The following is a 23,952-nucleotide window of genomic DNA, read 5'->3' as shown; positions in this document are numbered from 1 at the left end:
CTTCGGCGATCAGCCTTCTTTATGGTCCAGCTCTCACTTCCATACATCACTACTGGGAAAACCATAGCTTTAACTATACGGACCTTTGTTGGCAAGGTGATGTCTCTACTTCTCAAGATGCTGTCTAGGCCTGTCATTTATATTGCTAAAGGGTGCTTATTCTCATGTTCATAACCTCCTTAATGAAGTGTGGCATTTATCCCTTGTGTGTCTTCTTGGAGTAAGCTTGGCTCTGAATCTGGTACCTGGCTTCATGGTCATAATGTGCAGAGTAATTTTGGGGTGTACAGCTCTAAAGGCAGTGAGTAGACTATTTGGTTCTTGTCCTTGCAAATCCTAAGGGTGTCCACATGTAAGCTAGGTTTCCCTTGGGTCAGGATTGGGGGACTACAGGGGTGGTGGCAGTACTACCAGGAAGAGTTGGTTTTTGCTGGTCTTCGTCTCACACTGGCAGGTAAGGATAACCGAACTTATTTCTGTGTTGGCAGCAGGAAGATGAGAAAATAAAACCTTTGTACCTCCCCCAAACTTTATAGTTTTGTTTTTCTTTCAGTGCTAATCACCAGAGTTATTATACCATGTGGTCAATGTCACTCTATCTAAATTTTTACAATATCTAGCTATTTCTATCATGGCTGCTAATAAAAGCTGGCCAATAAGGTGCTTGAAATACAGATACATATTGTTCCCTATGTAAAAATTAAATAAACCAACTCCAGGCCTCTGACTATATTTTGCCCAGTTATCTCTCTAATTTCTTTGAACACTTCCTCCCAGTAGTGTTCTGATGTGAACCCATCATTGTGATGCCCTCCAACAGGTGGGTGGTGGGTAGGACTAATGTGGGCCAGATGAACTGGAGTAGGTGCCACTTCTGTAGAATTTTCAGTGTCATTTCTTTCATTGAGGCTGACACTAATTTGAAGGCTAATTTGCCCCATGTCGAATCTGCCTCTTCAATAGAAATTTGTCACATAGGCCACAGCTCATTAGTTGTACCCATGTCCACCCAGAGTAATATTTTATATAGCATTGAGACCAGCCCAGGATCCATCCCATCTGCTGAGTCCACAAACCTTTCAAATAAAATGAGTTTGCCTAGGGCCTGTTCCTTAATGTTTGGTTGATTCACCCAATTTTTAACCTGGTACCACACCGGCCATGGGATATCCTTTTTTCCTCCACAAATCCTTTGGGAGAAATTGTGACTGTAGAAAAATGTATTGTACATTCCTACGGTTTGCAGAAACTTAAAGGGGAATTGTCTGCTCCCGACAATGAATTGGAATTAGAGGGTAGATCCCAGGCACCAGTTTTTCCTTGTGTTTTTGCCCAACATGCCAGACTGCTTTCATAGTAGAGGTGCATTGTAAGGCTGAAATGTGTGTGGGGGTATTAATAATGCTTTGCTCTGGAAAACTTTGGCCCATTAAAACTCTCTCAACTTGTGCCCATTGCTGCTTCTTCTAATAAAGAGATCAGATGCCCAATTTGATAGCTTCAAAATAGATCTGAAAATTTGGGATCACCCACCCTACAAAGTTGCTTTGTATCTTGATGTTTGTATCTTGATGTTTTAGGAACCCTGGGGTTGTGACTTTCAGGGGAAAGTATGCTACTTTAGATTGCCAAGTATTGAGGATTTTTGTCAGATATTTGTAATGTGTGTTTGTAAAATAAATATGATAATTTTGGAAGCACCATCATTTTAAAGGTAGCTATACAACCTGAAAAAGAGAGGGGCATTTTAGTCCACCATTATGCTATTCCTTTCCTTTGCTATTCCTTTCCAGACTGTCACATAGTTCATAGCAAACAGATTATTTAAGTTCTTTGTGACTTGTATCCCATAGTATCTGAAATGTCTGTTTACTAGGAGGATGTTTAGGTCTTTAGAAAATTTTAACTGAATAGATGAGATAACATAATGACACAGTAGTTCAGATCTCTTGAAATTTACCCTCAAACCAATCACTTGTCTAATTTGACTTTTAATGCCCAGGTCAGAACAACCAGGTCATCCAAAAGAAATGTCATATCATCAGCATATAAACTGATGACAAGATTCATCCCTTTTACACCCATCCTTCTGTATTCCTGTTTGCCCTCTGAAGAAGAAAGAGAAAACTTATCTTTCCCCTTTGGGTAGTTGGAAGTGAGAGTTGGTAAAAGAAGATGCAGCCAGGAGAACAAGCAAAGAATCAAACTATCCTCTCAAAGAGGGTGGTCTAGGGTTCCCATATGTCTGGATTTTCTGGACAGAAATTGGGAAAATGTCTGTGAAAATCCAGACATATGGCAGCTCATGTCTGCAGTGCCATTTTTGTCATTTTGGGGCAAAGCTAAAAAAATATCAACAACTTTTCTGTCCAGATTTTCACTGTTAGAAATATGGCAACCCTAGGGTGGTCTAAGGAGTGAAAAACAGCAGTGCATGCAAAGCCAGAGTTGGAAGGGACCCGAGGGTCATCTAATATCCCAACCCCTGCAATGTAGGAATCCCAACTAAAGCATCAATGACAGGTAGCCATTCAATCTTTGCCTAAAAACCAACAAGGAAGGAGAGTCCATCACATTCCAAGGGAGTCTGTTCCACTGTTGATCATCTCTTACCATCAGATGGTTCTTTCTGATGTTTTCTTGAGTGAAAAAGAGTGTCAACACATGTGAAGACAGTACCAGCTTGTAACAGAAATATTGCTGGTGCAATAAGAAAAAGAGAGAGCCATGCCAGCAAGTCTGAATGGTAGGGGGTGGATGCCAATACCAGACTAAATGAGGGATCTAAAATGCAGATTAGCTCTCCGTTGGCCATACTTTGATTGCCTGACAACTTCAAAAGCTTAGCCCAATTTTAAGGAAAAGGGGTGGATATGCCAGAGGGGATAATGGAACAGAGATTGTTCATCCCCTGTGGCCTCATCAAAGGAGGGCATCTCTAATGATACAGACGTATTGTGGAAAGCCATTATGATGACAAACCCTTCCTGCAAATAAATTGACTGACAAGTTGAAAGGAATTATCCAGTTCCAAGAAAAAGGGGTGGAGATGCCACAGCAAAAGTTGGAAGAAAAGATAATAGAGATTAACTCTTCATCCTTTGTTGCCTCATCAAAGAGGGAAATCTCTGGAGATGCAGATGTATTTCTTCTTCTGTGTGATGATGGCAACCCCTCCCCTCATCTTGAACCCAGTGTGGTAGCTGTCCCGTGCATGGCTGTATCAGGTAGCCAGGGGGAAAGGCACTCAGCCAAGTGGTTTTATTTTACTGTACAATACTTCCTTGGAACTCTGAGCTACTGTGGCACCATCTCCCTGCAACCTATGACCTATCATAAGCAAAAAAACAAAAAAAACAAAATTGTGATGGTCCTTTACTGGGAAAGCTACTTCCCAGTTGTATTAATGCAACATTTTTATATGTAATTGCCTGTTTTTGTAATATTTCTGTTTATTTTGTCTGCTGTTGCTTCAGTTTTCTGTACATTGCTTAGAGATATCTTAAATATATTAAATTGCATAGAAATTAAATCATCATCATCATACTTTCCTATAGCCAATGATGTTATGCACTGTTTACTCTTCACTATACTGAGCTATTATTATATTATTTATTGTGATGTACTGATTACTGTGAAAGGAACCTGTCCTTCCAAGTAGGGGTGCAAGAAGGCATCATTTTCTGTTCTACCTTGTATTAATCATACACAGCACTGTGAATGTAAACAATTACATATCATTTGTAAACTGAAAGAATCAAGAACGGTGAATACTGATCGTATTCAATGGACTGGTTCCTGTTCCAAACATGGGATGAAAAAAAATCATTGTTTCAGGTCTCAGATATCCCTACTTACAAGTCACTGAAGAATCATGTTGACTTAATGTTTGCTGTCCATGCTTTACACATCTTTCTATGCTGCATGCCCCCCCACTCCCACCTATTGGCCCCAAGCTGTTGTTTGTCTCTGCTTTACACCAAAGACTCCATTGCTCAAAGACTGGATAGTCACAAGCAAAGCATCCTCCCAATACATGATACTGATTCCTCCTTAGCTAAATCTGTCAGAGAGGAGCCCACAAAGAGATCCTTCCGATTAACACCTCTTCTGTTCTCTAAGCATAGAAGCATAGAACCACCAAATCCATATTTGAAGTGCCTTGCCACACCCTGCCCAGACCTTTCCTCATTGAAGGCACCCCCCATTAGCTCTTTGGCCAAACAAGATACAGGTGGGGTGATTCTATTTTTCTTTCTTTCACTATTTTTTGTCTTCATCATACAATCATGAAGATATGCTGGATAAGTAAGTTGATTTCTGAGTGTTAGGCTCCCGGGAATGCAGAATTTATGCCTATTTTGTCTTGCTTGTGGCTTATCTCTGCCCCACTTCCTTAAAAATTACTTGTTTTGGATGAGCTCGTTATCGCTTGGAATAAAGACATGGTGATAGAAATAGCGGGAACCATGCCAGGAAGCCTGAATGGTTAGGAGGCAGGTGCCAATATCAGAATCACATGAGAGATCTAAAATCCAAATTGGCACGCCGTTAGCAAGAAGGAAATTAGCGAGACGTGTGTGTGTGTGTGTGTGTGTGTGTGTGTGTGTCTTCTCCTATTTCTTTCCTCTCTTTATCTAGAAAGAGGGGGGTGGAAATGTCCCCTTGCCGCTCTCCCCAATTGGCACAGACTGAAGCTACCCAACTCTAAGGAAAAAAGCAAGGGGAAAACCAGGAGGAAAAGGAAACAGATATTAACATAAGAAGAGCCTGCCGGATCAGGCTAATGGGCCATCCTGCTCTCACAGTGGCTGCACAGATGCATGTGGGCAGAGCCATAGCTACAGGGGGCGGGGATGTCTAACCAAGTTTTTTGCCCTGGGGAAACCTTCAGAGGGGTACCATTGAGCTCCCAGTCTTTCTCTGTGTGTATGCAAATGCGTTTAGGGGGGTGTCAAACTGGGTCTTTGCCAAGGGAAGTTTCATCCTTGCAAGTGGGAAACCAACAAGCAGGATTTGTGCATAAGAGCACTCTCCCTTCCTGTAGTTTCCAGCACTCATCTTGAATCCAGGGTAGTGGCTGTTCCATGCATTAGTTGGCATGGTTGCATCACTTAGACAGGAAAAAAAAGCTTAGTCAATTGGTTTTCTTTAGCAATGCTTTCTTAGAACTCTAAGTTCACAGGGCTCCTCTTATGTTCTTAGCCTCTCTTCCCCAGTTAAGGAGAGGCTGAAATGACCCCAGTTGCACATACCCCATATATTTAAAGCACATTCTTTTCATCTCCAAAAAAACATCCTGGGAACTGTAGTTTGCTTCTCACAGAGCTACATGTTCTTAACACATTCCCGTGCAGGCATTGAATCAAACATACATTTGGCTGCTTGCACATTGAATAAAGCACTCTTGTGCATTCGCCAATGGTGAGAGCTGAATGGGAGCTGTTCTGATTCCTGAATTCTAGCCCAGCAAGTCCTACCATGTTGCCAGTGGCAGGAATAGCTTCAATGACGTGCCTTGAATGTGTCCGTGGTGCAGAGTTTTATAAGCCTGAAGTTAGGAAAGAGACAAGTCCCAGCAAAAATTGGAACATAAATTAGAGTGTTCCTGCTTTATCAGCACACTGTTTTTGTTCTATTTTGTTTGCTTGTTTTGGCTGGATGGGTGTAGAGTTCTGACGGGAGGAGAGAGAGAGAAAGAGAGAAAGAGAGAAAGAAAGTGAGTGCTAGATTGGCAGTTTTTTGCTTCCTGAATGTAGGAGGTGCGTGTGAAACTGACAATGGAGCCAAAAGCAACTCATATAAAACTATCTCTCCAGAGAAAAAGGAAGCTGCACAGGCCCAGACATTTATCAAGCATCTGATCAAAAGAACCTTCTCTCCGATATTTCGTTCAGTTTAAAGAAAAAAAAATCAAACAAAATGACAAAATCTTGGAGTTTTTTTTTTCTTGAAGTTAGAAGTAATAGTTCTTATTTTGGTTTATTACTCACCTTCAATCCTAAAGTTCCAAAGCAAGTCAGAGTAATTTAAAACATAGCATTAAAAACCAATTGCAATCACAAGAACAGGGTAGTTCCAAAAAAATATACAACTCAAGTGTCAAAAGTTTATTCATTTCTTTTTTTTTTAATATTTTTATTTCATTTCTTTTTTTTTAAAATATTTATTAAGGTTTTTTAAATACAAAATGCAAAAATAATAAACAATATAACATGTATCATAACATATTTTCAAAGCTTCTTTGGACTCCCTCACGTCTCCCGCTCCCACTTACATCATTATAAACTTTTACCAGCAATTTATCATCTTGTTTACATTCTTAAATCCCGTTCATTTAATTTAGTCTAATAGTTCTCCCAAAGGTTTATGTTTCCCTCCATCACACTTGTCATCCAGATTACATCTATTTTAGTGGTGCTCAATTATTTATAGTCTGGCATCCTTCTTAACATTCAACCAAATTACAATATTTTTGTAAATAAATTCTAAATTTCTTCCAGTCTTCTTCAACCCTTTCCTCTCCCAGGTCTCGGATTCTGCCGGTCATCTCAGCCAGTTCCATATAGTCTATCAGTTGCATCTGCCATTCTTCCAGTGTGGGTAGATCTCGAGTTTTCCAATGCTTGGCGATGAGTATCCTTGCTGCTGTTGTTGCATACAGGAAAAAAGTTCTGTCCTTCTTTATCACCCTCTGGCCGACAATACCCAGGAGAAAAGCTTCTGGTTTCTTAGGGAAAGTATACTTAAATACCTTTTTCAACTCATTATATATCATTTCCCAGAAGGCCTTCACTCTAGGGCACGTCCACCAGAGGTGAAAGAATGTTCCTTCATTCCCTTTACATTTCCAGCATTTGTTATCAGACAAATGGTATATTTTGGCAAGTTTAACTGGGGTCATGTACCATCTATATATCATTTTCATTACATTTTCCTTCAAAGCATTACATGCAGTGAAGTTCAACCCAGTGGTCCACAACCTTTCCCAGTCCTCAAACATGATATTGTACCCAATGTCCTGTGCCCACTTTATCATAGCCGATTTAACCATTTCATCTTGTGTATTCCATTTTAACAGCAAGTTATACATTCTTGAAAGTACCTTAGTCTTAGGTTCTAACAGTTCTGATTCCAATTTCAATTTCTCCACCTGGAACCCTAACTTTTTGTCATTTTTGAAAACTTCTTTAATCTGAGCGTAATGTAGCCAGTCTTGCACTTTATCCTTCATTTTCTCCAAACTCTGCAATTTCCAATTGTCTCCATCTTTTTCTAAAATTTCCCAATATTTTGGCCATTTGGCCTCCATATTGGGTCTTTTTCGGGCCTTAGCTTCCAGAGGTGATAGCCACCTTGGAGTTTTATTTTCCAATAAGTCTTTATATTTTGTCCAGACATTAAACACTGCTTTTCTGACAATATGGTTTTTAAAGGCCTTATTGATCTTAACCTTATCATACCATAAGTATGCATGCCAACCAAAAGCATTGTTAAAACCTTCCAAATCCAATACGTCAGTGTCTTCGAGAAGTAGCCAGTCTTTTAGCCAGCAGAAAGCTGCGGCCTCATAGTACAACTTTAAGTCCGGCAGGGCGAAGCCCCCTCTCTCTTTCGCATCAGTTAATATCTTAAACTTAATTCTGGGCTTTTTGCCCTGCCAGACAAATTTAGAGATATCTCTCTGCCACTTCTGGAAGCGCTCCGTCTTGTCCACAATCTGTAGTGTTTGAAACAAAAACAACATTTTTGGCAATACATTCATCTTGATAGCAGCAATTCGGCCTAGCAAAGAAAGTTTCAATTTTGTCCAACTATCTAAGTCTCTCTTAATTTCTGACCAACATTTTTCATAATTATCCTTAAATAGACTCAGATTTTTTGCTGTTATGTTTACCCCTAGGTACTTTACTTTTTTAACCACATTTAATTCTGTCTCTCTCTGAAACCGTTCCGACTCTGTAACTGTCAAAATTTTTTCCAATACCTTGGTTTTCTGTTTGTTTAGTTTGAATCCCGCCACCCGACCAAAGTCTTGAATCAATTGTAATACTCTTTTCGTACTAGATTCTGGCTCCTGCAGGGTCAAAACTAGGTCATCTGCAAAAGCTTTAAGTTCAAAAGTTTATTCATTTCATCAAATGACAGAATTTCGCTTTGAATTTTCACTGTTCCTGTTTCATAGTATTTCTGAAATCGATCCATGTATATCATTACCTCAAACCAAATCAACATTAAGGTGTACATCCATTAAATTCAGTGGAACATTTCTGCATGGAAGCAAATGGCATTGCATGGTTCTGCAAAACATTCACTACTCCCTGGACCTGCACCTGTGAGGAAATAAATACAGTCGTACCTTGGTTTTCAAACAGCTTAGTTCTCAAACATTTTGGCTCCCGAATGATCAAAAAGCAGACGTGACTGTTCCGGTTTGCAAACTATTTTTGGAAGCCAAACATCCGATGGGGCTTCTGTGACTTCTGATTGGCTGCAGGAGCTTCCTGCAGCCAATCAGAAGCTGTGCTTTGGTTTCCAAACGTTTTAAGTCGAATGAACTACCGGAACAGATTCTGTCCGACTTCCAAGGTACAATTGTATATGAATCCCTGTGGAAAGATGTGTATGGGTGAACAGCAAAAGAACTGGCTGGGTGCCTGTATTCAAAACACAGGGTTTGCAGACAGGGAGCCCCAGTACAGAGCATTAAACTCACAAAAATAAGCAACACAGAAAAGCTTTAGGAATATACGTTCTTAGATCTTTCTATTTCGTTCAGCTGCACAAAGCAGTGGGCCTCTTTCTACCCCTCTTGCAATGAGCAGACCAAACACTGTTAAGTAAGTTTAAAATGCTTTACTTACAGATTCAAGGTCTCAGTCCTTCATGAAGCAGCAAGGATAATGCAGGCAAAAGATTCTTGGGTTGAAAGTACAGCAAGATTGCATCAGACACATGCTCTAAGCTTAGAGCTAGCTTAAGCACATCCATCCTGGCTTATTACATAATGCAAAGGGAGGACAGCGAGAAGAAAGGCTTCACTTCCTCCCACTCTGGAGGAGGGGGTGGGGTGACGTAACTAGCTAAGTCCATCTAGCAATACAACTCTGTGGTCATTTACAAATAATTCACAGTCACTCATAGTTATGTTTAACTGCAGTCTCCCACAGGACCTACCCAGTCACCCCTCTCTGGCTAGCTTTTGCGTAAAGCTTGAAAAGACATGCAATTGGATGAATTCCTTCAAGCATCTTGCCCACATCATCAGACCACAGCAACTGAATTTGATCCCATGCCAGATAGTGCTCTGGACACCTTCAGATCTATACTATTTCTGTCCAGTTCAATAAGAATGCAAGTGATTTTACCCTCAAATTCCTTTGCAAAGTTGTCACAGCAGGCCTCCAAGGGTTATAATATGTCTATTGGGTCAGCCTGTTCTGTTCTGATGTCCAGCTACACTGCTTACAGCAACATGCTCTGAAATCAATATGGACTTCCTAAAAGCCATGGGCCTTTAAAAGAGGCTCTCTAGGCTGAATTGCTGTGGGTTGCTTCCTTTCAAATTATGGGTGTGATGCTTAAAAATTCCCTCTGCTGAAGTTCTGAAATGAACCCAACATTTTAACTGACCTGGCATGCTGCTCTAAACGCTTACTAGTTTTTAGGAGATGTTTTCTGCCTGCACATTGGGAGATTTCTGGTAATTTAGGTGATGGGACCTCAAAGAGGAACTTTGTATTTGTATTTTTTTTTTCCAAAGCGGCAGCACACGCTGTGTTTTATTTGCAACATTATGTGAATAGCCTGTAACCTTATTTTGTTGCTCTATAAATTACCTATTCAGAAGTAAAAAAAAACCACCTTAATCTGGTACGAATGCACTGTGCTTAATTAGTACTGACAAATCAGGCAGCAGCTGGGTAGCGTTAAAGGCTGAGAAAGCCCATGAAGTCTTTGTGGCAAAGAGCCAGGCTACATTTTGAGGTTTTATTTCTTGCATTCTAGAAAATTGTAGGAAATCAATAGAGAATGCTTTGATACAACACCAAGGGAAGCTATCTCCCATCTACCTGCAAAGCATTGGTGACTGGGTGTCCATTTGTCAGTGTTACTGTCACTGTGTCCTGTATTTCAGATTCTGTACTGAGCGGGGAGTGGGACTGGACAAGTCACTTCTAAAAGGAGAGAAAAAGAGGATAGCCCTATACATCCACATAGACTCATCAGCCCTGTTTAAGCATTCAAAGAACATGTGAGGGCATAAAGTATGGAGGGCAGACATCACCCTCGTATTCAGTCCAAATCCACACTCAGTGCAGAATCTGCAACACATTATGCTGCTGCATTGACCCTGGTAAACGAACACCCAGCTATCAAAATTATGAAAATAAGTGCACTTCTATGTGAGAGTATCTGGGTAAAGCTATAGGCATATGCCCCCTAATGGGGATAGGCAGGGAGGGCTGTTTGCCATATTTCAAACAGAGAAAATTCGGACAGAAAAGTTGTCGAGCTCTTTTGGCTATTTTTAAGGGGAAATGTCCCAAAAAACACTTTAGCAACTTCTGCCCAGACACTGCTTCCAACTCCAGTATTCTGGATATGTCCTGGAAATTCTGGATGTATGGCAAACCCCCCCCCCCCCCACACACACACAGTGCTTGCCGATTCTACATGCTTTTACATAAGATTTGTTGTTGTTGCTGTTGTTGTTGTTTGTTGTTGTTTTCCAACAAGTAAAAGCAGAATCTTGAAATTCATACCAGCTTGAGGACTGCTCCATATGGGGCTAAAATGAATCATTCACCCATGTATCACTCTTAGACGGATAATTGGCATGGTAGATGAAGAACATTATACAGCTTTTCCACATTAGCTATTCCACATTAGGTGCTCTTAAAACAGCATGCGGGACGCAGGTGGCGCTGTGGGTTAAAGCCTCAGCGCCTAGGACTTGCCGATCGAAAGGTCGGCGGTTCGAATCCCTGCAGCGGGGTGCGCTCCCGCTGCTCGGTCCCAGCGCCTGCCAACCTAGCAGTTCGAAAGCACCTCTGGGTGCAAGTAGATAAATAGGGACTGCTTACCAGCGGGAAGGTAAACGGCGTTTCCGTGTGCGACTCTGGCTCGCCAGAGCAGCGATGTCACACTCGCCACGTGACCCGGAAGTGTCTCCGGACAGCGCTGGCCCCTGGCCTCTTAAGTGAGATGGGCGCACAACCCCAGAGTCTGTCAAGACTGGCCCGTATGGGCAGGGGTACCTTTACCTTTACCTTTAAAACAGCATGCAGAAAACTATACCCGGGTTCCTGGTCATGTCACGTTGCAATTAATTTGTTGTTGTTTAGTCGTTTAGTCATGTCCGACTCTTCGTGACCCCATGGACCAGAGCATGCCAGGCACTCCTGTCTTCCACTGCCTCCCACAGTTTGGTCAAACTCATGCTGGTAGCTTCGAGAACACTGTCCAACCATCTCGTCCTCTGTCATCCCCTTCTCCTTGTGCCCTCCATCTTTCCCAACATCAGGGTCTTTTCCAGGGAGTCTTCTCTTCTCATGAGGTGGCCAAAGTATTGGAGCCTCAGCTTCAGGATCTGTCCTTCCAGTGAGCACTGGAATTAATTAATTTAGATCTCCTTTTTTCCAGAATTGTTGTTAATGAGCAGAAAACTGTAAAGCTCACAAAATCCACTCAAAATCATTGACTCCAGGTTTTTTGGAGTCTTGCTATATGCACTGGAGTGGTGCAGAATTCAGTTTCACCTGAAGCAGATCCTGCCGAACAGTTCAGTGTAACCAAAGTTTGCATACTGCTGCACTTAACAAAGTTGATCCATTGGAAAATGTCTTCTATATTGTGTTTACAGATTATGTAAGAAAACTTCCTCAGTTCACCAACAGATAATAAAAGAAACATGTGCCCAGACTGGGTGGTAGAATTCCTCGGTTATTAATTTCCACAAATACAAACATTTCACTATACTCAACATTAAACATGAGTGGTTTGACAATAAAAGTTTATTGCTGTATATCACACACACACATTTTTATTAGCAAGCTGGGATGGATCTAGGAGTGTGGAAAAAGTGTTCTAGATACAGGTAAAAAAACTAGATTAGATTATAGACAACCAAAGTAGTATTTCATATATTGTATTTATTTATATTTCTAAACCACACTTAATTAAAAAATAATCCCATACTGGGGACTTCTACCAGAGGCAAGACTCTGGGAGCTGTTCCAGGCAAATCAGGACAGTAGGTGACTAAGGAACATGTATAACACAGTACAGGATAAAACAAAATTAAAAAAATCCTTCCAGTAGCACCTTAAAGACCAACTAAGTTAGTTCTTGGTATGAGCTTTCGTGTGCATGCACGTGTGCATGGCAGACCAACACGGCTACCTATCTGTAACTGGAACTATGGAAGGCACCACATTGAGCCGCATGAAATGGAAGTCGTATCTGAAGAAGTGTGCATGCACACGAAAGCTCATACCAAGAACTAACTTAGTTGGTCTTTAAGGTGCTACTGGAAGGAATTTTTTTATTTTGTTTTGACTATGGCAGACCAACACGGCTACCTATCTGTAACTGGAACAGTACAGGATAATTATACACACCCCATTTTCCAAGCAGGAAGCAGTTCCATATGTTCAAGCATATAACCTGAGTTGGTTTCCTTGAAAGATTTCATTGAAGTCTTAAGATGTTTCTATGATATAAGGTTTATTTACACATATATCCAAGGTGAGCAGAAGATAAGGATTGACATCATTAACTTCTACAGATATTATGCCTTTCTCCTATATAAGGAAACCCCCAATGCCATAGCACAGGATTCTCATTGAGGGCACATTAGGAATTTGTCTTTTTCAGACTCAGTTTCAGCACTGGCAGTCATTTGTTTTCTTAAAGCAGGGTTACCCCAAACTGCGTCTTCAGCTGTTTTTGGACTACAATTCCCATCATCCCTGCTCACTGATCCTACTAGCTAGGGATCATGGGAGCTGTGGAGGGAAGGTAAATAGTGTTTCCATGCACTCTGGCTTCTGCCACAGTGTCCCATTGCACCAGAAGCAGTTTAGTCATGCTGGCCATATGACCTGGAAAGCTGTCTGCACACAAACGCTGGTTCCCTTGGCCTGAAAGCAGAGATGAGCGCCACACTCCATAGTCAAATTCGACTAGACTTAACCATCCAAGGGTCCTTTACCTTTACCTATGTGAAGGGCTATCCTTCCGACAAGTAGAATTTCGTCAAGTGATCTAAGTGATTTTACAGGTATACAGGTGGTCTTTCAGGTAATCTGTTCCCACATTGCCATGTCTTTATATGTTAATAACAACATCTTGAACATGACCTGCTAACTCATATTATTGCTATACTTTTAATGTGTGGTTGTTATATTGCAAATTTTTTAATTGTTGGGATTGTTCTCATTTTTTAAAATGTGATTTTAAAGTGTGTAATAATTGTGGCTTAATCTGCACTAGGAATACAGGGAATACATTTTAACATAAATATTTAAATTGCATTTCTTCTTGCTTATTCTATACCTTTTCCCCATTTCTCAAATGTCAGTCTATAATGTAATTTGCTCAATTTTTTACCATTTCTTCTCATTAATCTGGTATATATCCTTGACAACATGATGCATGATGTACCATGATATTTTTTTTAATAAAAAAAAAAAACACACGCACACAACACAACTCTTTGTTGGCTCGTTGGCAATCTTACAACATGCTTTTAATTAACTGATTATTCTAACGTAGTTAACTGTCTCTAATGCATTTTAAATGTCTGATCTGTTTACAAGCTGAAGTTGTTAATCAGTGACCAAAAACACACACACACTTGGAAACATAGAAAATATGCCCTGGATTATTAGGTTCTCTTACCCTGTGTTTGTTTCATCTCTCCTACCTGAAGATATTTTTCTGGTCTGACTCTAACTTTTGGCTTCCCTAAAATAATGTGAAATGGAACATAATTATGCTTTGGTTTTTTGCACTTCTCTGAATTTTATGATATAGTCTTGACCCAAAGTAGTACCAAAGTCTTTTTTTTAAAAAAATGTGTTTTTCATGATAAGATAGTTTAGAAAGTCATACATTGAAATACATACCGTATTTTTTGCTCTATAAGACTCACTTTTTCCCTCCCAAAAAGTAAGGGAAAATGTGTGTGTGTCTTATGGAGTGAATGAAGGCTGCACAGGTATCCCAGAAGCCAGAACAGCAAGCGGGATCGCTGCTTTCGCTGCGCAGTGATCCCTCTTGCTGTTCTGGCTTCTGGGATTCAGAATATTTTTTTTCTTGTTTTCCTCCTCCAAAAACTAGGTGCGTCTTGTGGTCTGATGTGTCTTATAGGGCGGAAAATACGCTATATAGTATTTAGCCTGAGCACTGTACATGCAATGGTAAGCTCAAGGCTAGATTACTGCAATGCACACTATGTAGAACTGCTCTTGGGCCAGGTTTGAAAGCTCCAGCTGCTACAGAATACATCAGCCAGACTGCTGGTGGGGGCACCTGTCTAACCACTGTGAAAGCATTGTTGAAACATCTGCACTGAGCCAAATTAAAGGTTCTTGTATTAATTTACAAAGGTTCGGGGTACTTTGGGGACTTCCTGAACCTTTATATCAAAGCTCAATCACTGTGATCATCTAAAGGAGCACTGCTTATCATTCCTCGTGTTGGCAAGGTTCGTCTGAAAACAATAAGAAGCAGAACCATTAGTGTCATTGGTCCACTGTCATAGAATACTCTGCCACTAGAGATTCAGCAGGTGTTTCAACTTCTGAGCATCTGCTGAAAACATTTCTGCCCCATCAGCCTTATACAAGCAATTGAGAATATATATTTCCACAATAGTTGCCCGATTTCTAAATTTAACATTTAAGGTGGTTTTTATTGTACGGTATTGTGTACAATTGTTGTAAACTGCTCTGATACTTTATATATATATATATTGGTATATAACTTTTATAAATAAATATGTATTTAAATAGTATCTATAGATAAATCTTCATACAGATATTTTTTTTAAAAGGTTTAATCTGGAAGCATAGCAGAATGGCTTTTTGAATGAACACATACTACTACTACTACTACTACTACTACTACTACTACTAATAATAATAATAATTTATTTATACCCTGCTCATCTGTCTGGGTTTCCCCAGCCACTCTGGGCAGCTTCCAACAAAATATTAAAATACAACAGTCTATTAAACATTAAAAGGGCTAATCAGGGCTGCCTTCAGATGTCTTCTAAAAGTCTGGTAGTAATTTTTCTCTTTGACATCTGGTGGGAGGATGTTCCACAGGGCGGGCGCCACTACCGAGAAGGCCCTCTGCCTGGTTCCCTGTAACTTGGCTTGTCGTAGCAAGGGAACTGCCAGAAGGCCCTCGGCACTGAACCTCAGTGTCTGGGCAGAACGATGGGGGTGGAGATGCTCAGGTATACTGGGCCGAGGCTGTTTAGGGCTTTAAAGGTGCTGACCTTTAACACTTTGAATTATGCTCGGAAATGTACTGGGACCAATGTAGGTCTTTCAAGTTATGTGGTCTTGGCGGCCGCTCCCAGTCACCAGTCTAGCTGCCACATTCTGAATTAGTTGTAGATTTTGGGTCACCTTCAAAGGTAGCCCCACATAGAGCGCATTGCAGTAGTCCAAGGGAGTGATAACTAGAGCATGCACCACTCTGGCAAGACAGTCTGCGGGCAGGTAGGGTCTCAGGCTGCGTACCAGATGGAGCTGATAAACAGCTGCCCTGGACACAGAATTGACCTGTGCCTCCATGGACAGCTGTGACTCCCAGGCTGCGCACCTGGTCCTTCAGGGACACAGTTACCCCATTCAGGACCAGGGAGTCCTCCACACCCGCCCGCTCCCTGTCCCCCAAAAACAATACTTCTGTCTTGTCAGGATTCAACCTCAATCTGTTAGCTGCCATCCATCCTCCAACCGCCACACAGGACCTTCACCACCTTCACTGGTTCTGATTTGAAAGAGAGGTAGAGCTGGGTATCATCCGCATACTGATGAACACCCAGCCCAAACCCCTTGATGATCTCTACCAGCAGCTGCATGTAGATGTTGAAAAGCATGGGGGAGAGGACAGAACCCTGAGGCACCCCACAAGCTCAGGGGTCTGAACACTCATCCCCCCAACACCACTTTCTGAACACGGCCCAGGAGGAAGGAGCGGAACCACTGTATGACAGTGCCCCCAACTCCCAGCCCCTCTATACGGTCCAGAAGGATGTTATGGTTGATGGTGTCAAAAGCCACTGAGAGATCCAGCAGAACTAGGAAACAGCTCTCACCTTTGTCCCTAGCCCGCCGGAGATCATCAACCAGTGCGACCAAGGCAGTTTCAGTCCCATGATGAGGCCTGAATCCCGACTGGAAGGGATCCAGAATTAAACAGATGCATCTATTCCAGCTAGAGCTCATATCCATTTTGTACATTGGGGTTCACTGGAAGTTCTTTTTCTACCTTGCATCAAAAACAGAAGCTATAGTTGTGACCTCCACCTCTTTACTCTCTGCCTGAAAACTAGCTTTTCTGTGCTTTGTGTCGCATGCTGAAATTTTGTCTTGTTAACCTGCATCCACAAGTCCCACCGGCAGCCAACCTGAGCTGTGGCCTCTTCGTCATCTGGCGCTCTGCTCTAGAAAGGTGTTAACAGAGACCTGCTGACCCAAGTGGTTGAGGGAGTAAGAGCATATGACTGCTCATTAGGAAAAAGCTTCACAGTTTCTCTTCTACAGATATGCTGGTAGGGCAAAATGACAGCTGAGACACTATTATTCCCAGACAACCTGCTCTAGTCATGAGCCTGTCCATTTTACAAGACATTTCCACATCTTCTGTTCTCACACCAAGGAACACATTGCTTTATTTTTATTTACTTGCATGATTTCTATCCCGTTTTTCCTGTGTAAGATACCTCAAAGCTGTTGCTTCAAAAATGTGATTGCTTTTAAACAGAATTATGATCACTTCCCTTCTCTTCAAATCCACTTGCTGCTTAGTTTCCAGGCTCAAATCAAGTTGCTGTTCTTAAAAGCCTTAATAGCTTGCCGCCTGGGTACCTTAGGAAGCACCTTTCCTTGTACATTCCTTCCTGCATGCTATGATAGTCATCTGGAACGCTGCTCCAAACCTCACCACCTCCAGAGGCAAGGCTGGGGTCAACTAGGGCTAGGACCTTTTCTGGTTGTGGCACCTACTCATCTTGCTGAGTGAGTTCCACCAGAATCCATTACTATGCTGCTTCAGGCAGTTGATGAAGACCTGACCTTTTTAAAGGACTTTTTAAGGTTTAGCTGGTTTGGTTCAATACTATTTTTTGCATTGCTAGATCTGTTAGATGGGTTGCATATTAACTTAATGAATTTGAGTGTATATTCTGAATTTCTAGGGATTGTATTTGTTTTATTCTATTGCTGTTCTATTTCACTACTGTTGTTAGTTGCCCTGAGTCTCTTTCCCTATAGCCCCTCATCATGTATATGTGGAAAGTGGCATTAACTAGTTTAATCACCAAGTGGCACTGGGGTTCCTTGTATCTGGAGTCAGGCACTTCCTGTTGCTATTGTGGTTTGAGAAAGACAGACACAGTCTTTTCTAGCTTCCTGATTGGTATGACTAATAAACCAGGGATGAGGAAACTGTGGCCCTCATGATGCTGTTAAACTCCAACTCCCATCAGCCCCAGTCAACCTCCCCAACTTCAACTGTTTTCATCTGCCTTCAACTGTTTTCATCTGTTTTCAAATGGCAGCAAGGCAAGGGATAAGCGATCTGCAGTGGGATTTTATTTTTGGAAGGGAAGTACAGTGGTACCTCGGGTTAAGTACTTAATTCGTTCCGGAGGTCCATACTTAACCTGAAACTGTTCTTAACCTGAAGCACCACTTTAGCTAATGGGACCTCCTGCTGCTGCCGTGCCGCCGGAGCATGATTTCTGTTCTCATCCTGAAGCAAAGTTCTTAACCTGAAGCACTATTTCTGGGTTAGCAGAGTCTGTAACCTGAAGCATATGCAACCCGAAGCGTATGTAACCCGAGGTACCACTGTAGTTCTCAAGAAGCACTTTTCAGGGACAAAAAATATGCAGTAGATCTAGACTGTGTGTGGACTAGTAAAGGTAAAGGTACCCCTGCCCGTACGGGCCAGTCGTGTCTGACTCTAGGGTTGTGCGCCCATCTCACTTAAGAGGCCGGGGGCCAGCTGTCCGGAGACACTTCCGGGTCACGTGGCCAGCGTGATGAAGCTGCTCTGGCGAGCCAGCACCAGCGCAGCACACGGAAACGCCGTTTACCTTCCCGCTATAAAGCGGTACCCATTTATCTACTTGCACTTAGGGGTGCTTTCAAACTGCTAGGTGGGCAGGAGCTGGGACCGAAAGACGGGAGCTCACCCCGCCACGGGGATTCGAACCACTGACCATATGATCGGCAAGCCCTAGGCACTGTGGTTTTACCCAAAGCACCACCCACGTCCCGTGTGTGGACTACATAGGGGTAAAAAGTACTCAGTCAAAATTGACTGTTGTGTGTGTACGCAAATTTGTTTGGGAGGGTGCCAAAGTGGGTCTTAGACCCAGGTGAAATAAAGCCTGGTTTCACCCCTGTCAAATGATCCCCAGCAGGCGAGAGAGACTTTTTGCATCCCCCACCTGCTAGGAACCCTGGCGGAGGCAGCAGGATGCCATCATTGCTGCAATGCTGTGCTGCCCTTGGTGGCAAGGGGAATACATGGACAGATTTGGCCACTGTGTCTTTACCCTGTGCTGAAACAATGCAGCAAAACGCAATGCAACAAAAGTGGGACTAGAGATTCTGTAAGGAAAACAGAGTAAAAAGCAATTTGCAGCTACTGCCACAGGCTTTTACATGGCCCCTTGTCGCACTATTAGCTCTGGCTGACTAAAGATAGATTAAAAATTCAGCAAGGCCTAAAAAGTGAACAAGTTAGTGTGTGTGTGAACAGAAATGGTGCTTTAGCAGTGCTCTCAAAAGATTTTGGACAGAATGAAGTAGCAATCTTAGGAGGGGGATAAACTAGCTTCACTAATAGGTTTTGAGAATTCTCTGATGTTCCTTAGCTAATGTCAGCAGCTGTATAATCCACCAGGAGCATATGCCCCACTGAAATGAATGGGATACTTGCAATTTCCCACAACACCCATTTAGTTCAATGAATGGAGTTCCTAGTGCATTGGGTCTAATATTTCCAGTGCTTCTGCATTTTTATACTCTATTGTTAATTCTAAATAAGTAAGATTAGCTGGTACACAAAGGTGCAAGACAGAAATCTGTTTTTGCTTTGACAAGTGTGCTTTTAAACCTCATTAGTGCATTCACAGAATGATTTTGACATTGGAATTCTCTTGAAAAGGTTGTAAGGATGGAGCAGCCTTCCCCAACTTGGCTGCTATCTGGGGTTGATGGGAATTGTAGTCTAAAATATCCAGAGGGTACCTGGTCCAGGAAGGCTGTTTATGCTATCACTTTAGGAAAAATAATCTGAAATCATTGTTGGCTTTTCAAAAGCAATCTGGTATCAATGAGGAGGGTGCGGGAAGGAAGGGAGCGCAGGAGGGGAGAGCTGGAGGGGAGAGCTGGGACACATCTGTTCCTCTTCAATATGTAATAGCAAAACCTTTATCAACTTATTGCACAACTCATGTTGGGAAATAGTTGTTCATCTTTTAGTTTCAAATGATCATTCAGTGCTTAAGATATGGGCACGTTGGGAGCGAATGACACACTTAAGTTTTCCCGAAGGCACCTCTAGATTATTGCATGTTTCCATGAAGAGACTTGAAACATCTGGAGACAGGCAAGCCTCAGGTTTTAATTTGCAAAATCAAGAAAACAAACACAGGGGAATCTCAAAGCAATGCCACATCACAGGATACTATTGTGCATTGCCTACTGCCTGGAAGCCTTTGAAATAACAAGCACTGAGGTTTGCTATCTGAGAGGTAAATGCTGACCAGAAAATTTCATGTCCCAAGTCCCAGCATACACATGGCCAAGATGTTATACAATGCTTCTCTGCAGATTATCTGTTTTTTCTAGTCCACTATGAAACCTAAGATGAACCAGCATTAGGGATGTAATCCAATTCATGGTACAGATTTGGATTTTCATCCGATGAACTCATTACCCATACAATTTTGCTTTAGTTTGCTATTTTAAATTATTCTCATGGATTAATAAGGAAACATAATAAGCACAATGACAGAAGCACACACCCATTTATTATACTGTTAAATAAATAATGTAAATAATATATACACCAGACTCACATTTTAACACTCACAAAATACAAATGAAGCTCATTTATGGTTATATTAATAAATATTATAGGTTTGCATTAAGACGTAAGACAATGACTGCGTTTTTTGAGTGCATTAGGCTAAGGCAGAGTGCAAAATAGTGAAAGAAAGGTTAATTAAAAATCAATGTTAGGGGTGGTTAATGGCTAACATGATCACCTCAACAGTGAATCAATCAGACAGAAGTTAAAGTGAATACAGCAAGTGCACAACTTACGCACTTTTAACTGGATTCAGTTTTATTTGGGGGGGGGGGAGAGAATTAAAAGAGGGTGAGTCACAGGGAAAATGACTTTGGCAATCTCCTCTCCGTCCCATTGTTTTGTGTTTTGACTATACACAATTTTGGTTTTAGGCACAATCCCCAGAATTTAACCCCCATGTAAGTTGTTGGCTTAATGTGCAAATTTCAGCAGTACCCTGTTAGCAGATCAAATAGCTGACTAAATAGCACTGAAACAAATGTTGTGATTCGAGGACCCGATCCCCGCTTGGGGAATAAAGACACGTGGACACAGAATGTAAGGTTAATGGGTAAGGTAAAGGCCACAACTTTATTGATTACAGCATGTGAGAAGGTATTGGCTTAGGCATTGGACCACGGAACATTAGACTCCACCCACTCGTAGAGGGATGAGTCTGAGGAGGGGTTAACCACCAGTAGGGGAAGCCTGTTGATGCTAATCCAACTATAGTCTCTCTTCCTGATGTCACCGAGGGTCGTGCCATGGCCCCCCGCCACATGGGCATCGGACAGGATCCACGACCGCCGGATTCCTTTAGCGGAATACTCAAAATTGTCGGGGAAGGTGATGGCCACACCTTGCCCCCTGAAACACCAACAACACATTCCAATGCCTAACCGCCAAATACCATGAAAGTTGTGACGGTTGCTACGAGGTAGGCGAAAAAAACCAAGAGGCCGGGCCAATTTAGCCAACTGGAAAAAACTCCTACCAGGCCCCCTGGTTAAACAGGGTGACCAACCAGAGGTCCATAGCAAAGTCTCAGGAACAGCTAATCTAAAGGGAGTGGAGGGTGGGTGACTCGAAGAAAATGTGTGTGCAATGGTGGGGATCGCTGGCACGGCTGCGTTTGATCAGCAAGCCACTCCCCCGTCGAGCTTCCCTATTGGGTGCCCAACTGGGGAGGGGCGTGGCACCAGCCCTGGAGTTGAAGCAGGGGACAGAGCGCCCCCTGCATGACGCGGGAATCATCTCCTGATCACAACCCCTCCCCTCCTGGGAGATGGAAAGGCTTTGCCATACTTGGAAAAGAAATAAATCTAAAAATACCCCCTCCCCCCAAAAAAATGGTATCAGGGAAATTCGCAGAAAGTTGCTGCATGCGAGACTGCTTTGCAAAGAGAGGAGACAAGTGACTATGGGTCACTTTCGTGCTCTGTCCACTTGTAGCAAATTCCACCACCACTCCTATCCTGCATAAAATTCTGCATTACTGAAACACTCATTAGGAGCAAAGAATAGCCCTACATCTCTCCTCTTGTGGTAGCCAGATGGAAAGGAGGACAGCATTTTTGTACCTTTGGATAACTTTGTTGAAGAAAAAGTTTCGACAGATGTGGCTTGTCAGGCAGGGGTGGTGAATGCAGCACTTGCTGAAATCCCCTTTTCCATGCAATTATTAAAGATATAGCAGCCCTGTCCTCCTTTGCATCTGCCTAAGCTACCTCCTTTTTCCTTCAAAGCATGAAAACACGAAGACAGTGTCACAAGTTTTGCAATGCAATCGCTGCAACTATTGGCAAGTTAAATGTTATATAAATGAAAATGTGCTCCCCTGGCATTTTTATATGGGGCACCACAAAACCTCTGTAAGGTAGATCAGTGTTAGTCCCAATTTAAAGATGAAATGCTGAAGTTGATGACTTTGCAAAGGCTGCACAATGACTCCATATCTCGGGTCAGTTTACAGCTCCGGTCTCTGAGCTCAAAGATGGTGACATGGCAGCCCATGAAGCAATTTTACTTAGCCTCTAGCAGCCCTAACTAAATTTTAGTGAGATTATGTTAGACACTTTGCCCATAGTTTCATTCATAATGAAAATAAAATGTTTATCTCATTACTCCATTTTCTCTCAAGCCTCTTTAATTTCATTATTCATCTGTCCCAAATTACATTCATTTTCATGATTGATTCTTTCATTATCACCAGTCCTTTTCCATTGCTTTCAATAGAAGACCCAGCTGCTCTTCTGTTAGACATAATATGTGTTTTCCACCCAACCAGTGTCACATTTCCAGGCCTTCAACTAACCCTTGAAGGCATCAGCCCTGCAAGATTTAAGAATATAACGAAAGCCCCGCTGGATCAAACCAAGGGCCAATCTAGTTCAGTTTTCTGTTCTTTTAGTGGCCACCTATGATGCAATAGCACTCTTCTGCTCATGATCTCCAGCCAGTGGTATTCAGAGGCATCGTGCTTCTGCTACTGGAGGTGGCAAATCAATTGTGAATAGCAGCCATTTCAGATAGAGGGAACTCTGACACAGAGAGGAAGGAACCAGCTGGATCAGGAAGACAGAGGCACAAGCTGTGGAGACCGAGACTGAACTCCTTCAGCCAGAGATCCCCAAGCTAGAGACCTCAGGCATAGCTTCCACTGGGTCATGCACCTCTGAGGGGCCAACCCTGAGGAGGCTCTTCAAGGCTCTGTTCTTCAGAAAGCTCCAAAATCTGGTAGGCAATCTGGCCCAGGTGGAATATAAGGCCTCATCTCACACTCAAAATCTGGTTGGAGAAATTTGTTCACATGGAACTGTCTAGGATGCTGCTACTGGCCATATATCTGACCACACCACCCTTAAGGGCCGCCACAGCCTCCTATTCATGGTCAGAACACACCTCAAGCCAAAGAGAAAGGCTTTACATAACCAACAAGAAAGCTTTTGCCTTTCTTTACTTTCATTACTCCCTCCCTTTGACATTAACATTGGAAAATTCTGTGCAGAAAGAATATTGAATACAGTGGTGCCTCGCAAGACGAAATTAATTCGTTCCGCAAGTTTTTTCTTCTTGCGAGTTTTTCGTCTTGCGAAGCACGGTTTCCCATAGGAATGCATTGAAAATCAATCAATGCGTTCCTATGGAGACCGTCCGGGGACAGAGGGGAAGCGCCGCGCGCCTTCCCCTCTGTCCCCGGGCCTGTTTAAAGCAAGGGGCGGTGGGGAGAAGATTGCTTCTCCCCGTTGCCTGCCCCGCAATCTCTGGGGACAGGGGGGAAGGCGCGCGCGCCTTCCCCTCTGTCCCCGGACCTGTTTTAAAGCGAGGGAAGGGGCGCCTTCCCCTCTGTCCCCTCTTTTGAAGCAAGGGGCGGAGGGGAGAAGATCGCTTCTCCCCGTTGCTGCCCGTTAGTTCAAAAGGGGTCCGGGGACAGAGGGGAAGGCACGCACGCCTTCCCCTCTGTCCCAGGAGATTGCGGGGCTGGCAACAGGGAGAAGCGATCATCTCGCCGCCGCCCCTTGCTTCAAAAGAGGTCCGGGGACAGCGGGGAAGACACGCTGCGCTTCTCCGCTATCCCCGGAGCTTGCGGGGTAAGCTTCGTTTTGTGAAGCAAGCCCA

The sequence above is a fragment of the Podarcis cretensis genome, assembly GCF_951804945.1.
Source record: "Podarcis cretensis genome assembly, chromosome: 6".
Taxonomy (NCBI): Eukaryota; Metazoa; Chordata; class Lepidosauria; order Squamata; family Lacertidae; genus Podarcis; species Podarcis cretensis.
Note: the sequence above shows the minus strand (reverse complement) of the source record.